This window comes from Ictidomys tridecemlineatus, chromosome X, assembly GCF_052094955.1.
Source record: "Ictidomys tridecemlineatus isolate mIctTri1 chromosome X, mIctTri1.hap1, whole genome shotgun sequence".
Lineage (NCBI taxonomy): Eukaryota > Metazoa > Chordata > Mammalia > Rodentia > Sciuridae > Ictidomys > Ictidomys tridecemlineatus.
Window position 1 is genome coordinate 78550443 of NC_135493.1, and position 19630 is coordinate 78570072.

At 37.0% G+C, this 19630-nt stretch overlaps 1 non-coding gene across 1 annotated transcript; it reads left to right on the forward strand.

The window, feature by feature from the left end:
• The first annotated feature begins 4460 nt into the window (after positions 1-4460).
• Positions 4461-4565, forward strand: LOC120890985 (U6 spliceosomal RNA). The gene has a single exon (XR_005735438.1). It is a non-coding gene; the product is annotated as a U6 spliceosomal RNA (small nuclear RNA).
• Positions 4566-19630: the final 15065 nt, after the last annotated feature.

Here is a 19630-nt window from a genome sequence, read left to right on the forward strand (position 1 = left end):
GCGGTAGCATGCTCGCCTGGTGTGCGCGGGTGGTTGGGTTCAATCCTCAGCACCACATACAAATAAAGATGTTGTGTCCACCAAAAACTAAAAAATAAATATTAAAAAATTCTCTCTCTCTCTCTCTCTAAAAAAAAAATAAGACCCTGTCTCAAAATAAAATAAAAAGGGCTGGGGTATAGCTCAGTGGTAAAGAGCCCTTGGGTTCAAGTCCTACTAGAATAAAATAAAGCAATAAGGGTTTAAATAAAGGCAATGGGAATAGAGCAAAGCAGATGGAGTTGAAATATATTTAGGAGATAAAAATCAACAGGACTTGCTGAGGATATTGGGTCTAGCAGGTAATGGAAGCTGCTGATATATGGATGACTTTATAGTTCTAGGTTAGGTAGCTGGTAGATAATCATGCCACCAAGAAAAATTGAAAACTCAAGAGTAGGATCATGTTTATTAGAAATATGATGGATTCCATGTTGAACATGTTAAGATTATGGTTCCTGTGGTGCATACAAGTGCCTTGATACATTATTTGCAACTTGGGAATGATATTGGACTTATAGAATTGAGGGTCACCAGAATGTAAATAGTAGTTGAAACTTAGTGCCTCAAGAGATTATTTCAGATGATCTTTGGAGAATCTTCCAGCTTCAAGATTAAAAATCCTTCATTATACCTCCTCTTTTTCCTTCCTTTTGATGATATCCTATGGAAGAATAAAGATAAGTTTATAGGGAAGAATTGAATGGAGTAAAAGTGACAGCTTTATGGATCATAAATGGAAGACTGTTCTAGATAGGAAAGAAACATAGGCAGAAAGAAAATAGTTTAAGATCTTCAGGAGAAGCTGAATTGCACAGTCAGTCAGCTATTGGCACAGATATACAATGCTCCGAGCAGGCCATTTAGATCTTGATGTTGATCCAGACAAGACTGTCCCTACCCTTAACTTGGCACAACAAGTTGGCATCAGATACTGCTACCTTGAAGTTCATGCCTGTGACTGCCAGCGCAGTGGCCCAGGAACTATGTTTAGAAGGCCATGTGCATGGCTTCTCTGCTCTGTATCCAAATGGAGGAAATTCACTTGGCTGATTTTCGGAAACACTCTCTAGGAGGAATGTGAAGCAGGTTTCTAATCTTGCTCTGCTTAGACATAAATTAAGATCTTGTTTGTTCAGAATGACTACTGCCCCATCCTGCCAGAAACTCCACTGTGCTCTCTGGGGTGTGCAACCTCTATTTATTAGGTTATTTTGTTGGCCAGGGGCTCACACTGTGCTTTGTTCTCTTTGCTCTGCCGCTCCCATGGACTGGCTGCCGAGCAAACCAGACAGTGACCCCTGATTCACTCTTCCATCAATTCTATTCATATCGCTTCGTTGTCTTTGGATGGCGTGACCAAGCACCTCAAAGCAGATGCTGGGAGCCTTGTGTACTGCTCCAGAGTGACAAGCTCCTCCCAGGCCCTGGAGACACATAGGAAATCCAGCTGCAAGGCCTCTCCTCCTGGCCCCACCCAACGATGGCAGTACAGTTGGGGACAAGGAACCCTGAAAATCTGGCTCTCCTAGACTTCAGACATCAGCAAGTCTGGCCCTGTTTGAATGCAGAAAAGGCAAATGCCTACAAGGGATTTTGAGGGGAACCAAAAACTCTCAGTATCCTGAAACATCTCCATTCACCTTCCCACACTCTAATATGCTTGGAGTCACTCTGTTTGTTTAAGGTCCTGTGCCTTGAAAAACTACCCAGTGACAAATTTATATAGGTGAAGGGACCACAACTATGTACCAAATTACCTAGATTCTAGCCTCAACTCTGCTGTATGATCCTGGGAAAGTCCCATCCCTTTTGGGGGCCTCAATTTCCTCAATACATTATACAAGGAAGAAACTGTATGAGATCATTTGTAAGGCCCCCTATGTCTATAACATTTTGTATTTCTATGACCCAAATTCAAACTCAAATGCTACTTCACAGAGGCTGCCACTGAATTCATCAAAATTTATTTATCCATTTGTTTGAATTAACCAGGTACACCAACAGAAAAAGAATCAAGGGCATGGATTGGTCATATGGATATCCCAGAGGCACAGAAACCCTTTATGAAAATGAATTCTGACAAGACAATCCTCAACTTCCTTTCTGCCCTGTTTATCTCACATCTATCCCATCCATATCCCCCTACTCTCCACTACTGGCCATCTTGACTGAGAATAGGTAAATACCAGCCAGAAGTTGAAGAAGCACTTTTAAGAGGTGAACAAAACCATCCAGGTTGGGAAAGTAAATCCAAATCTTAGATGAACTGTTTTCTAAAGAGGTCCAGATTGAGGCCCCATTTAGAAAGCAGCCCCAAGGTGCTATGCAATAGAAGGGCAGAAGGTGGCTTTCCCCAAATGGAGGTGAGTTATGTGTCTAAAAGCCTAGGAAAGCAACCACTAGATGGTATATCATCTCAGAGAGGAAGGAAAAGCTAGAGCCTGGAATCCCAGATATTCTACCCTGGCTTTTTTCAGGATAGCCTAGAGAAGTATAATAATAATAATAATGAAAATAATAATAATAATAATAATAATGGCTGCTAACAATATTATTGTATTTACTAAGTACCAGGCAATACTCTTAAGTATAAATTGAAGCGGAAACAATTGTAAATTAAAATAATTATTCCTTATAACATTCCTATAAGTATTTATCATCATCATCATCATCCTCATTTTACAGATAAGGAGAATAAAACAGAGAGGTTAAGTAATTTTTTTAAAGTCAAACTACCAGGAAAGTGTACATCCAGGGCATAAAAAAGTAGGTAATCCAGTAAAGGAGAAAAATATCGTCTCAAATGACACAGATCAGAGCTGAAAAGATCTTCATTTTTTATGAGGGAATTGAGATGAAAGAAATTTACTCAATGTAACATGATGAAAAAGAGTATAAAAGTGTCAGAACTGGAACCTTGATGTGCTGATTCCCAACCCAGTACTCTCACCACTACTGCTTTTGATCTTTTGTTGTGTTTCTCTTTGAATTTGCCTCCCTATCACCCAACTCAGTGGACATTGCCAGCTTGGTCATTCCATAGCCCGTCTCACAAGATTGTGGAGGGGTAGCCATCTCTGTAGTTCAAGTCATTATCTTCTCTTTCCAAAATATAAATGAGGCTAGAGCTGGCTCCAATCAAGCATTTTCCAAATGATTAGATTCCCTGAATCCCAATATCACCTCTGTGGGGGTTACTGATAGAATGCAAAACCAACATTTTCCATCCATAAAGACATCAACACCCAACCATGCCAAGGCCTCGACCTTCTGAGAAGATGAGTGTTCAGTGATGTATGAGGCCCGCCTCCTGCTCAGACAGATCCATGGATTCAAATCTGAACTTTTAAAGGGTCATTTGGGGAAACCAATACCAAGCCCAGCTGGAAAAATTCTGCCTGATTCATTAAGAAGTGACGAGTAGAGCTTGTGAAAGTGGAAAGTGGGGCTAGAGGGAGTGGGGCTAATATGGTTTAGTAATGCCATCAAAGTGTTCTGGCCAGTGGCAAGGAAATGGGCAGCTCAGGGCTTCCAAAGGCCCAGACTACTCTTCTGTCCGTATTCATGGCTCATTGCCTCAAGGTGTTGGAGTTCACAAAGCCATCCTCCCCACATTGTGCCTCACTCCACCCCTCCAGCGGGTGTGGGAAATAAAAGTCTCTAGTATGGATGGGAAGTTTTAAAGGTCCTCTTGGGGCTGAGACTTCAACCCACATGAGACACTCTGCCCATTACCCAATTCCTTTATGGACCTCTGAGCTGGACACATATCACCAAGCCTGGTGAGCAGGGTGGACTTACTCCCACACACACACGCTGAGGATTTGAGATATGAGTTTAAGACCTCAGAAATGCAAAGAGTTTGGAAAGAGGGAAAATTTTACCTCACAAGGGAAGAGAGTGGCACCAAGAGGCTGGTTGATATCCCAGGGCAGTATCAGAGCTCACTTCTATCACAATCAGACTTTCTACAACATAGACTCCATGCAAACTTTCTTATGATAAAAGAGGATAAAATGGTTGATTCTGAAGCAGCCATGAGGTGACACACAAATAACAGCTCATTGATTTATTTATTAATTTATCCAGACAACAGCTCATAAGTGCCTACTATATGCAAACCATCATGAAAATAGAAATAGACAAGGGAGGTGGCACTTTCTCCAAATGCTCAAATCCAAAGTGGTCATTCCCAAATACCAGCTATATATAAATAAAGGCCTTTAAATGGTATAAATGAGAGAATCACAGTCTCCCAACTTGAGTACCTTCAGAAAGCACCATCTATTTCAACCTCTTCATTGTTCAAGACATAAACTCAGGAAGGGAAAAAGCATTCTCAGTGTTGTACAGCCAAATAATAATACAGCTGGCTTTTCCACTAGGACCTCAAAGGACTAAAAGGTTACTGTAGTTTCATGCTAATTTCAGGCAACACTTTTACAAAAATTAGAATGATACAGAGGTTAGCATGATCCCTGCACCAGGATGACATTCAAATTCACAAAGCACTCCATATTCTATATATGTAATCAAAATATCATACTGTATCCTAGAAATATGTATAATTATTATGTATCAATTTTAAATTGTTAAAAATTACTATCAAAATTAAATGTTAAGACAACTCTGCACAGGAGTTTTGTGTTAATATTTAAAGAATAGGTAGGATTTTTCCCAAAATTGTATTATGAAAAATTTTAAGTATACAGTCAGGGCAGGCTACATTAATTTGTGGGGCCTGGTGCAAAATGAAGAAGTGAGGTCTCTCATTCTTAAAGCAGGGGGAAATTGCCGTTAAAGCTACTAAAAAAGTGTTTTCTTTCTTCTGTGTATTCACACACCCTATCTATTAATTCCTCTTCCACACCTACCCACTGCATGTGCCTCCCTGCTCCTCTCCCTCCCCACCCCCGTGTGTGTGTGTGTGTGTGTGTGTGTGTGTGTGTGTGTGTGTGTGTGATGGTACTTTCTATTTGTTATTTAATGTGGTTCTAAGAATAATTGACATTTAAATTATTATATTGTTCATCTTTATTTTTCAAGGTTAGTTTAAATGTAAATATAAGAGCATTAACTCATAGGTTAATATCACTAAAAGTGTACAATTCACATTTAATAACTCATATATGAATATGTATTTCATTCTTATCAGAACAATGGAAATATTACACAAAACTGAACTGCTTTGTATTTCACTTTTTCATGTACACACATTCTACCAATAGTCTTCACCTTTGATTTACTGTTCTAAGGAAGAATAGAAAAGAAAAGGAGCTACGGACTGCCCTATCTTTTACTTCTATATCATAGTCAATTATAGTGGTTGGCTAATAGAGGAAAATAACATGAGTAAGAAAGAATATGATAGGGTTCCTTGGTCATTTTAGAACACCACTGCCTTCTTTTTGCAATCAAACCAAGTCTTGGTCTAAATGAAAATAATAGCCTCTTGGGGTTTTCTGGGCCCTTGCTTAGTCATAAACATAATTCATTTGAGTCTTGTTGTACTCCTGGACATTGTGGATTCACTGGAATTCTGTGCTAATATAATATCATAAATGTTATACATACATGGGGTAGCACTAAAGAATAGATATCTACTCCCCTTATGCACATGCACCATTGTCCCATTGGATTTTCAACATGAGTTGGGAGATGAAATTATTAAGAATTACAAAAGAGGAGCAGCAGGACATTAAACCAAGCACAGGGCCCTTTTGTACATGAGGCTGTAAGTAAATGCACAGGTTAAAATACAGAGAAATTTATAGTGAATGAACCTCCACCTAAACTTCATTGTTAAACAAAAATCAACTCAAAGTGGATCACACCCTGAAATGTAAAATATGAAACTATAAAAATTTTAGAAGATAATATAAAAGAAAATATTCAGAACCTAAGGCTTGGTGAGTAGTTTTTAGCCATGACACCAAAAGCATGACCAATAAAAATATTGATAAGCTCTACTTCATCAAAATTTAAAACTTTACACTCCGTGAAAGATTCTGTTAAGAAGATGAAGTGACAGGCCAAAGACTGAAGACAACATTTACAAATCAGCTATTTGACAAAACATTTGTACTTAGAATATGTAAAGAACTTTCAAAACACAACAGCAAAAAATCAGATGATTCATTTAGAAAACAGACAAAAAAACATAAAGAGACATGCAGTGAACATCACCAACAATTAGGGGGAAGCTAATTAAACCACAGCAAGATATCTTCTGTGTATTCACACACCCTATCATACCTATCAGAGCGACTAAAATAAAAAATAGTTATAACATTAAACGCCAGCAAAGATGTAGAGATTCTGAGCACTTCATTTATAATTTGGAGCATGTAAAATGATGCAGGCACTCTGAAAACAGTTTAGCAGTTTCTTATAAAACTAAACATGTAACTACCATTTGACCTAGCAATAACACTCTGGGTATTTATTTGAGGCATATGTAAACATATTTTGGGGGGCTGGGGTTGTGGCTCAGTGGTAGAGCACTCACCTAGCACATGGATGGCTTGGGTTCAATCCTCAGCACCACATAAATATACATAAGTAAAATAAAGGTATTGTGTACAACTACAACTAAAAAATAAATATTTAAATAAATAAACATTTTTTCACAAAATCCTATACACAAATGTTTATATTAGCTTCATTTGTAATAGTCCAAAAGTGGAAATCAAGAGCTTTCTTTGGTGAATGGATAAACAAACTATGGTACATCCATATGGAATACTACTTAGCAGGAAAAAATCCCAACTATTTATTACTGAAACAGCTAGGATGGATCCCAAGGGCATTATGCTGAATGGGGAAAAAAAGCAAGCCAACCTCAAAATATCACATACTATATGACTATATTTGCATGGCACTGAAAAAATGACAAAATTAAAGTGATAGAAAAACAGATCAGGGGCTAGGGTTGTGGCTCAGCGGTAGAGCATTCGGCTAGCACATGTGGGACCCTGGGTTCGATTCTCAGCACCACATAAAAATAGATAAAGAAAAGATATTGTGTCCAACTACAACTAAAAAAATAAATGTTTTTAAAAAAGAAAAATAGATCAGTGGTTTCAGGGATTAGGAATGGAGGAAAGTTTAAATATAAAAGAGGGGCTGTGGTTGTGGCTCACCAATAGAGCGCTTGCCTAGTATGTGAGAGGCAGTGGATTTTATCCTCAGCACCACATTAAAAAAATAAAAATAAAGGTCCATTGACAACTAAAAAAGTTATATTTAAAAATATATAAAGGGGTAGCATGAGAGAATTTCTTTGTGCTAATAGAACACCTTTTCTAATTGTGATGTTGAATAACAAATCTGTACATAATAAAATACCATAGCACTTGTTATGGATTGAACTAAGTACCCCAAAATTCATATATTGGAAACCTAATCCTCACTGCCTCAGAATGTGGCTGTTTGTGGAGATACAGCCATTAAAGAGGTTATTAGCCTAGAATGAGTCTATTAGGGTGGGCCCTAATCCAATCTAATTGGGTATCCTTATAAGAAGAGATTAGCACATACTGAGACATACAAGACTTTTATAGCTATATATACACAGAGGGATGAACATGTAAAGAGGAAGCAAGAGGGCAGCCATCTGCAAGCCAAGGAGAGAGGCCTTAGAATGAAATCACCTCTACAAGGACCTTTATTTGAACTTCTAGTTTCCAGAACTGTGAAAAATAAATTTCTGTTGTTTAACTCATCAAGTCTTTGGTATGTTTGTTTATGGCAAGCCCAGAAAACTTATACAGCACTATATGCCAAAAAAAGATACATGCATATAAAAACTGGTAAAATGGGGGATGGGTTGTGGCTCAGTGGTAGAGTACTCACCTAGCACATGAGAGGCCCTGAGTTTGATTCTCGACGCCACATAAAAATAAACAAATAAAATAAAAGTATTGTGTCCAAATACAACTAAAAAATAAATATAAAAAATGGTAAAATGGCATAGGTTGTATTAGTCTGCTCAGGCTGCCAAAATATCACAAACTGATATCGTAAACAAAATATCATAGGTGTTTGTTTTCTCACAGTTCTAGGGACTAGCAGTGCAAGACTGCAGTGCCATAATAGATTTCTGGTGAGGACTCTATTCCTGGCTTGTAGAAGGCAAGGAATAAAATATCCTCACATGGCCCTTCTTCAATATTTACAGGGATGAGGGAGAGAATGCTGGTATCTCTTCCTCTTTTTATGAGGATACCAGTTCTATCAGATTAAGGTCCCACTATTACCTTAACCTTAATTACTTCCCTAAAGGGCTATTCTCCAAATACAGTCACACTAGGACTTAGGGCTTGTTATGATTTAGATATGAGGTGTTCCCCAAAAACTCATGCATGAGACAACACAAGAATTTTCAGAGGTGAAATGATTAGATTATAAGACATGTAACCTAATTAGTGCATTAATTAGGATGGATTAACTGGGCAATTGGTATAGGCAGGTAGGGTGTAGCTGGAGGAAGTACATTACTGGGAAGGTGCCTTTGGTGTTTACATTGTGTCCACAGTGAGGGGAGCTCTTTCTGCTTCCTGGTTGCCATGTCCTGAGCTCCCTTCCTCCACCACACTGATGTTCTGTCTCGCCTCAGGCCCAGAGCTATGGAGTCAGTCGACCATTGACTGAACCTCTGAAACCATGAGTCCAAATAAATTTTTCCTCCTGTTCTTGTCAGTTCTTTTGGTCAAAGCAATGAAAAGTTGATTAAAACATGGCTTAAAAATATAAATTTGTTGTGGAAATAATTCAGGCCATCATAAAAGTATATTGTTTAGTTCATTGTACTGTTGTAACATCAATTTCCTGGTTTTGAAGATGTACCATGGTTACATGAGATGTTATCATTGATGGAAGCTGGATTATGGGTACACAGGAACTCTCTGTACAACTTTTACAGTTTCTTTTGAGTCTGAAATCATTTAAAAATACAAAATTTAAAACAAAAACAAATGAAATAAAAGCAAATATTCTAATATTCTAAGAAGTCCCACATTATGCAAGAATCCATATCTTGACAGTTTGCATAGCAAAAGGAACAAGGACAGTTGGCAACATTCACCAATTCACCCAAGCTGGCTGAACCTCAGTGTCTACATGCTTCAAATCATGGCATGCAGGGCAGAGCACTTCCCAGGCCATCAGAAGCCCTGGATCTTTGCCCCCACTTTTGCTTCCATTAACATTAGGTATTTTTTGATATATTACTTCCTCTCTTTTGGTAAAATGGGGATGAGCTCTAACCTGCCTCCCTCACAATCCCAGGAGACAACACCAGGCATCTGGCTTATTGACATACTCATCTTACTATTAGCATTTTCTTCCCCAAGTAGCAAAAATAGAAGACAAGAGAAGAGGGGGAGAAATTAGGCAACATGTAGAAAGGAGGAGGGAAAAAAGCTGCATGCCAGATGTTTTTTGAGAAATGAAGAAAGTGTGAGGTGAAGTAAGCGTTTGACAAGAATGTTCAGGAAGAAGATTAATCACCATTTCAGTGTTCCATGTCCAAAGTGATTGTGTCTTTGCTTGTTTGGCTGGATCTGATTTCAGAATTAGAGAAACCAGCTTTCTCATTAAGGCAGGACGGGGTGGGGGGACACACCAGGGCTTCTTTAAGGTTGGCTACTAATAGAGGACAGATGGAAATGACTGGAATGCCCTTAAATAAAGCAGAAAGCAGCTGAGAGAAAAACTGTTAAAAGAAAGTACATAAACAGTTTGACCACAAACTACCAGGTTCTGACTTGCTGATAGGGGTGTAAAACTAACTTGTCAGCTTGGTTTTTAAGTGCCAAACAGTGAGTGCTGAAGTGGCAGGGAAGACCAGTCAACAGGCACAGTCACTCCCACTATTCAAAACCTTCCATGACTTCCCACTGCCTGACAAAAAAGTCCAAACTCCTTTGCTTTGAATAAGCTGACCCAAATCTGCCTTCTAGCCTTTTCCCCCCACTGTGTCTCAAATCCACAAAATTGGATGGATTATATTGACTGCACCTTCAAAAACCACATTGGAACTGAAGGTCAAGAGACCTAGACCCAAATCCCCACATTCTTATTATCTCACTATATGTTATGGTTTGGATGTGAGTTGTCCTGTAAAAGCTCATACATAAGACAACACAAGAAGGTTCAGTGGATAAATGATTGGGTTATGAGATCCTTAACCCCAATCAGTGAATTAATCCCCTGATGGGAATCAAATGAGTGGTAACTGAAGGTGGGTAAAATATAGCTGAAGGAGGTAGGTCATTGGGGTGTGCCTTCAGGGTATATATTCTGTATCTGGCAAATAGAGGCTCTCTCTCTCACTCCCTCTCTCTCTCCCTTTCTGTCCTTTCTGATCATCATGTGAGCTTCTTCTCTCTACCACACTCTTTTGCCATGATGTTCTACCTCACCTTGAGCCCTGAGAAATGGAGTCAACTGCCCATGGACTGAGACCTCTGAAACCATGAACTCCCAAATAAATATTTCCTCCTCTACAATAGTTCTGGTCAGGTCTTTTAGTCAGAACAGCAAAAATGCTGCCTAAAACACTATGTAAAATAAAATTACTTAACCTCTGTGAGCCTTGCTTTCTTCTTCTGTCCAATGAGTATAATAATTCCCACCACCCTAATGACAATGACTTTTTTTGCAGAGTGCAACAACAGACAAAAGCATCTTGGAGAGTCCAGCAGGTTTTAAGCACTAAGTTTCTCAACCTGTTCTATAACTTTCCTTGAACATGGTCAATCCCAAATCTCTCATACACATGAAAGAATCTATCTGTGACTAATAATTTCATCATTTAAGCCCCTCTGAATCTTTACCAAAAAATATTCTAAGAAAGTGTGTTCAAATCTCTTTGGCCTCACTACCCAGATTTAATATCTATCTTCTCTGTAGATATTTTATACAATAGTCTATGGAATCTACAAGCCTTAAATGATTAAATTATGATTTAAAACACTATATTTTAATCATCTGTTCATGAACATGTCTTCCTCATTAGTATATGGGGGTACTCAATGGCAAGAATTATGTCTTATTGAATTTAACGTACCCAATATCCATTAGGCAATAAGTCTCAACAAGGGATTATGGAATTAAATCTCTTCAGTATTTTGGGAAACTTCACTAGTGTAGAGTTACAAAGATTCATCATTATTATGTCAATTACACTTAAATCAATTTCTTCTGACAAATATTGACTTAGAAAAATGACAAACAACACAATAAAGATAAGCATTAGGGGTCCAACTGTAAATGAGACAGTCTCCCTTGGGCACTGATTCTCAGTCTTGCCTGTATATTGTAATCCCCTGGTGAAGTATTAAAAAAAACTGATATCCAAGTCTCCCACCAAAAGGATTATAATTTAATGCATCTTGGATACAGACATGCATCAGGTTTCTTAACATTCAGCCTGGGCTGAAAATCACAGATATTATGAAACAAGTAATTGTGTACATAATGAGTCTTTTGAAAAAAGAAGGATACTATGGGAATTTATTATCTAGTCCTGAGAGTGTTGAATTCTATATCCATCAAAAATATCCTTCTGCAGTTGGGAATTTAGCTCAGTGGCAGAGGGTTTGCCTAATATGCTTAAGGCCCTAAGTTTGGTCCTCAGCCCTGAAAAAAAAATTACCTTCAGGAAATAAGTAGAAATGAAGACATCCTCAGATGAAGAAGAGCCAACAATCTGTCATCAACAGACCCATCCTAAAAGACTAACTAAAGGAAGTTCTCTAAACATAAATAAAATAGTGAAAATAAAAAAAGAAGAGGGCTCATGGTGGAATGATGCTTGACTAATATATATGAGGCCTAAGGTTCAAACCCCAACACCACAGAAAAAGAAGGAAAAGAAAATCTTAGAGCTCAGAAAGGGGGTGGGACAGAAGAATCATGAGGATAAACACCACTTTGAGAATTGTCTAAGTCATCTGTGATGACTGAAACATCTTTATAACATCATATGATGTGGTCCTTAATATATGTAGTAGAAATACTTTTTTAAATTATATTACAAATAAAAGGAGGGTAACTTCAGAACATTTATCCCAGAGGAATAAAAACTTGTGTCTACATACTCATCTGTGCATGATTACTCATAGCAGCTTTATTCCTAATAGCTCCAAACTAGAAACAACTAAAATGCCCTATAAAAATTGTTAAACTAGAGCACATCTATAGCATGGAATACTATATAACAATAAAAATAATCAAACTATTGATAAATGCAGCAACTTGGATGACTCTTAGGGCATGATGCTGAATAAAAAAGTCAATCCCAGAGTACCACATACTATATTTTTTCATTTATATAACATTCTCAAAATGATGAAACTATAGAGATATAGAACACAGTTTAGAGACAAGGGAAGAGGAGAGGTGGCTGTGGCTATTAAAATTTAATATGATGGATATTTGTGATGAACCTATTCACTATCTTAATAGCAGTGGTGGTATGTGAGTCTACATATGTGATGAAATGATTTAGAACTATATACATAAATTGTACTAGGGTTAATATTCTGACTTTGATATTGCATTATAGTTAAGATACAACCACTGGAGGAAATTCAGTGTAGGACACATAGAACATATTTATAATAACTTTATAACTTCCCATGAATCTATACTTTTTTAAATAAAAAGTTAAATATCAAACATTCTAAAATAAGAATAATTATGATAACTTATGAGTAGATAAGAACTATAAAAGTCAGGTTACCTTTAATATCAATTAATCAATTACCTAAAATGTGAAGGCAAGGGAGAAGTATATAGTTTTGTATGTGATTAAAGTGGTTATCATCTTAAAAAGGATGTTATAACTATAAGATATTTTACTTAAGTTTCATAGTAATCACAAAGGAAAAATTGTAGTAAATACATAAAAGTTTAGAGCAAGAGCCAGAGCAATTAGGCAAGAGAAGGAAATGAAAGTGATAAAAATAGGAAGGGAAGAAGTCAAATTATCACTGTTTCAGATGATATTTTCCTTTACCTAGGAGATTTTTTAAAATCCCACCAAATTCTGCTATAGCTTATTAGAGCAAATAAACACATTTGGCAAAATAAAAAGTTACAAAGCCAAAAGCTTTCCTACATACCAACAATGAATCTGCTGAGAAAGAAATCAGGAAAATAATTCCATTCATAATAGCCTCAAAAAATAAAATACCTAGGAATAAATCTAACCAAGGAGGTAAAAGACCTCTTCAATGAAAAATACAGAACATTGAAGAAAGAAATTGAAGAAGATCTCAGAAGATAGAAAGATCTCTCATGTTCATGGATAGGCAGAATTAATATTGTTTAAATGGCCATACTCCCCAAACCAATATACAGATCCAATGCATTTCCCATCAAAATTCCAATAAAATTTTTCAGAGACCTAGAAAAAAATTCTAATATTGACTTTGACAAATAAAAGACCTAGATAGCCAAAGCAATTCTAAGTCAAATAAGCAATGTTGGAGGAATAGAAGACACAGAGAATAGAAGACACAGTGATAAAGTCACATAGATATAGTCATCTGATCTTTGACAAATGTGTGCCAAAAACAGATACTGGAGAAAAGATAGTCTTTTAAACAAATGGTGCTGGAATGACAGGTTATCCATGTGTAGAAGAATGAAACTAGATCCTTATCTCTTACCCTGCAAAACAATATCAACTGAAAATGGATCAAAGACATTGGAATTAGACCAGTAACTATGCAACTACTGGAAGAAAACAGAGTCAACACTCCAGCACATAGGCATAGTCATTGACTTTCTCAATAGGACCCCTAAAATTAAAAAAAAAAAGTCAAGTGTTAATAAATGGGACAGCATCAAATTTTAAAAAAAGCTTCTGCACAGCAAACAAAACAACTAGGAATGTTAAGAGAGAACCTACAAAATGAGAGAAAAGTCTTTGCTAGCTACTCTTTTGACAAAGGATTAGTACCTAGAATATATAAAGAACTCAAAAACCTTCACACCAAAAAAAATCAAATGACCCAATTAATAAATGGTCAAATGAATTAAACAGACACCTTTCAAAAGAAATACAAATGGCCAACAAATACATGAAAAAAATGTTCAAAATCATTAGCAATTACAGAATTGCAAATCAAACTACACTAAGATTTCATCTCACACCAGTCAGAATGGCAGTCATTAAGGACACATATAATAATAAGTGCTGGAGAGGATGTGGAGAAAAAGGAACGTTTACACTGCTGGTGGGATTGTAAATTAGTACCACCATAATGGAAATTAGTACAGAGGTTCCTCAAAGACTAGGCTTGGAACCACCATATAACCCAGCTGTACCATTCCTCAGTACTTTGAGGTTGAGTTTGAGGTAGCAGGTCACTGGAGACATACCCTGGAATGGTGTACCTTGTCCCCAGCCCCTCCCTCACTCCATCCTTCTCTCTCCTTCTATTTCTTGCTGCCATTGGTGTGAGGAGCTTTCCTTCACCACACCCTTCTGCTGTGATGTTCTTCCTAGCATTGAGCTCAAAGCAATGGAGTCAGCCAAACAGATTGAAACCTCCAAAACTATGAACCAAAATAAATCTTTGCTCCTTTATGTTGATTTTCTCAGGTATTTTGTCACAGCAACGGAAAGATGATTAACACAATGGTCAACTCATCTTTGACAAGGGTATCAAGAACACACAATGAGGAAATACAATAAATGATTCTGGGAATACTGAATGAGTTTGGACTCCTATCTAACACTATTAACAAAAATTAACTCAAAATGGATATAAGTCCTAAACATAAGAATTTAAACCACAAATCCTCTAGAAGAAAACAGGGTAAAATCTCCACTACATTGGTCTCCACAATAATTTTTGTGAGTAAGTGACTAAAAACATGGACAATAAAAGCAAAGATAAACAGGTAGGACTTCACCGAACTAAAGATTTTGCACATCAAAGGAAATAATCAACACAATGAAAGACAATTTATATAATGTGAGAAAATATTAGCTTCGCATATATATGCTAAGGATTTAATACTCAAAATATATCAGAAATTTATAGAACATAATAGCAAAAATATGATTACAAAATGAGCAAATGAACTGAATAGACATCCTTCCAAAGATGACACATGAATGGCCAACAGGTATACAAGCAGGTGCTCAACATCACTAATCATCAGGAAAATGCAAATAGGAAACCACAATATTACCTCAAATCTCTTTGGGCAGCTATTATCAAAAAGATAAGTGTTCACAAGTGTTGGTTAAATGTGGATAAATGGGAACCCTTGAACACTGTTTTTGAGAATGTTCATTAGTGCAATCACTACTGCAAACAGTATGGAGGTTCCTCAAAAACCTAAAAGTAGAACTACTATATCATCCAGCAATCCAATTTCTGGGTGTATATCCAAATGAGTCAAAATCGGTATCCTAAAAAGATAAGCCAATTTCAAAAAACCAAAGACCAAATGTTTTCTCTGATATGTGGGTGATAATTCACAATAAAGAAGGGATGGCTAGGGAAGAATAGAGTTACTTTGGATAAGGCAGAGGGGAGTGAAGGGAGAGGAGAGGGTATGGGGGTAGGAACGATAGTGGAATGAATAGGACATTAATATCCTATGTACATATATGACTACATGACTGGTGTGACCCTATGTCAAGTACAACCAGAAGAATGAGAAGTTGTACTCCATTTATGTATGACGTGTTAGACTGTATTCCACTGACATGTATAACTAATTAGAACAAATAAATAAAAAATATCTTCACTCTCACATTCATTGCTGCACTACTTACAATAGCTAAGATATGAAAAATACTAAGTGTCCATTGACAGATGAATGGATAAAGAAAACGTAAGACTGATAGATAGAGACATACAGAGTAAAATATTATTCTGCCATAAAGAAAAAGCAAAATACTGCCATTTGTGTTGGTACAAATGAAGCTTGAAGGCATTATGTTAAGTAAAATAATTCAAACAAAGATAAATATTGTATGATCTTATTTATGCTAAGTGAAAACTTAAGAAGGTCAAACATAAAAACAGAGAATAGAGTTGGGTGTGGTGGCACACACCTGAAATCCCAGCAACTCTGGAAACTGAGGCAAGAGGAGCACAAGTTTGAGACCATCCTCAGCAACTTAGCAAGGCTCTAGCAACTCAGTGAGACCTTGTCTCAAAATAGAAATAAATCAATAGGGCTGGGATGTAGCTCAGTGGTAAAGTACCCCAGGTTAGATTCCCCAGTGCAGGGTAGAGAAAATGAAATGTTGGTCAAAGGGTAACAAATTTTGGTTATAAGATAAACAAGTTCTGCATTCTAGTGTATAGCACAATGATTATAGCTAATAATATTTTATTATATACCTGAAATTTACCAAGAATAGATATTAAATATTCTGAATCCACCCCCACCTCAAAAAATGTAACTATGTGAGGTATTAGAAGTGTTAACTAACTTGATTTGAGTAATCATTTCACAGTTCATACACATTTAAAAGCATCACATTGTATCCCTTAAATATTTATAATTTTATTTGCCAATTATACTTCAATAAAGCTGGAGGGGTTAATTAGTTCATTAATTAGCTCTTACTCTAGCCAACATCTTGACTACAACTTCATGACAGACTCTGGGACAGAATCATTCAGCTAAGCCACTCCCAAATTCCTGACCCACACATTTCTCAACTGTATGAGATAATAAATGTTTACTGTTATTACAAACCACTAAACATTAATTTGTTATGCAGCAATCAGTAACCAACATCTATTCAATATGTTGCTATTTTCATGTAAAATCATGAAAGATATTATGAAAATAATCTTTTTATAATATCCTAGTTGGATTTTGTTAGTAAGATATGTTAGCCCCACAAAATGAATTAGAAAGTGTTTCCTATTTTTGTGTTGTTTGAGTTTTTAAATGATTGGTATTGTTTCTTCCTAGAATATGTGGAAGAATTCACCAGAGATGCTATCTGGGAGAGGAGTTCTTTGTAGGAAAGTCTTAAATAACTAAATCAACTTTATTAATAGATAATATACCTTCATAATTCCCTGATTTCTTCTTGCACTTCTAAATATTTACTGTTTTGCTTTTAGTGAAATTCTCATTTTGATATCCTTCCTCTTTTGCTTAACTTCTCTACCAGTTCAGCCAAAGCCTGCTCTGTAGCAACAAATTTTATTATGACTCCCTTTTTAGAGATTCCAAGTTATAAATCTCCAAAGGCCAAAATGCATATCACTTTATTTGCTCTTCTAGTTAACTACTAGTTTAATATCACTGTCAGTTCAATCCCTGTTGCTGAGCAAATTTTCTAATATTAAGTCACATATCCAGCTAAGACATCAATGTAAAATATGGGTTCCCAGGGAAGACCTTAGTATGATCTAGTAATTTGACCCCTTGTCCATCATTTCTTATATGAAACAGTTGATTCATTTTTCTTTTATCTGCTCTCATACTTTCTCTTTTGTGACGAAAAGAGGGCCTTGCTGAGAAAATCAGACCATAAGAGAGGATGTCAGATCCAGATGGGAGAAATGAAGTTTTAATTTCACACAGTGGTACAGCCAAAAGCAAACTCCCAGAGGCATTAAGTTCATCAGAGTTAAATCTGGACACTAAGATGAGACCAAAGCACCACAGGCCCCAAGGACCTCATGGAAAGAAAATTCAAGATTTCTCAAGGCTCCTATTTATTGCCTTTCTGATTACCTCAAATTTTCCTTTCAAGTAGCATCCTAATGCAAACATCAATTTCCTTCTCTCCCAAATAAAGGCCTCAAATTCAAGACCTTTTTACAGTGCCCCATAACATGCAAATTTGCATCCTCCTAGGCTGCTAATGTGGTTTCCTACTACCTAAACTCCAGTAAGACAGGTCACTGAAGCTGTTGCCGACTGTACTGCAGGCTTGTTCAGGACTACAGTCCTGACTTCCACAGATCAGAAGAGGCTTTGAAAGGGCCTTGGAGACCTCTCTCAGGGGTGGCCCCAAACACCTCAGCTAGTCTGGTCCCACTGAAAAGCTCAGAGGAAGGGTGAACCAGCCAAACAAAGCTAGTTAAGTTCTTACCTGTCGCCTTTGCTAATTAGAGACTGCAGTTCCTGGCTTGACATGTGAAAAGGGATTAGGAAGATGGGAGGAGGATGAGAAGATGAAAGTGAATATGGAGGAAGACAGCTCAACCCTATAAAATGGCCAGGAAAATGCCTGATAACAGGGAAAACAGGCTTTGTTTAGAAGGTATCCCCACCCCCACATGTAGGTGCGCATCATCCTTTTTGATTCATCCACTACTGTGCAGGAAGAACCTTCACAAAAGAAAAAGGGGCCTCCATGTCTTACAGCCCTGGCCAGACTCCTCCTCCTCAGCTTCAAAAGCTGGGAAACATAGCTGGCTTTCAGAGAAAATAAAAACTATACTTGCTCCCTCAGTCTTCACTTACCTGCATACCATTTGGGGCCAACTTCCCTTCTGGGTCCAGAGAATTCACAGTAATTAAGGGTAAAAAGCCAAAGGGCCCAGGACTTTTCAAATGGCTCTGGTTCCAGGTGCAGACCTGCTGCCTCCTGAGTAGGGTGAACACACAGGAAACCCTCACTGTTCCATCCTACCCTATACCACCACCACTGCCACCTATATAATTATTCATGGAAGTTAGCATGAGACTTACACATACACCAGTCATCAAGAATTTGGAGGGTTCCTTGGGTACCCATATTTCTTTCAGATACATCTGTCTTGGCTAACATGGACTGTGCACCAGGTCTTTCACTGTAATGCCTGCATTGTCTCCTCTGTAATAATGAGTAATCTGTAATGAGATTATTTGTGTTTGTGTGAGTATCCTGTTTCTCATCGAAACTTCACCTTTAGCATCTATTGATAATTCTTGCCTGAACCAATTATTACTATGACAGTTACAAGATAATGACTTTCCTAACTTTATCATTCCTGCTAAAGTCAACATCATATAGCTCCTGATATGACACACTAAAAAGGACAAAGAATTACATCTGTGGTATTTTGCCAATATTTATTAACTTTAATCATGAGGAAATATCAGACAAACTCAAATTAAGGAACAGTCTACAGAATAACCAATCTGAACCATTCAAAAGTGACATTTCTCAAAGACAAAGAATAGCTAAGGAACTATTTCAAACTAAAAGGAACCAAAGATGAAATGTGTGATCCTGGATTGAGACAACTTGCAAAAGTTTTACATGGACTAAAGATTCAATAAGTGTATTTTATCAATATCAAATGTCTAGGATTTGAAAATTGCACTGTGATAAAATAAAAAACACTTTTCTAAAATTTCTATGAAATCACAAACACCCCAAATGACCAAGCAATCCTGAGAAAGAAAAACAAAGTCAGAGGCACCACACTTCCTGATTTCAGTTTAGTACTGACATAAAATCAGAGACATAGACCAATGAAACAAAACAGCGATTCCAGAAATAATATCACACATATACGGTCATTAATTTTCAACAAAGGCACCAAGAAGACACAATGGTGAAATTATATTGTTATACTGTGTGCATGTATGAATA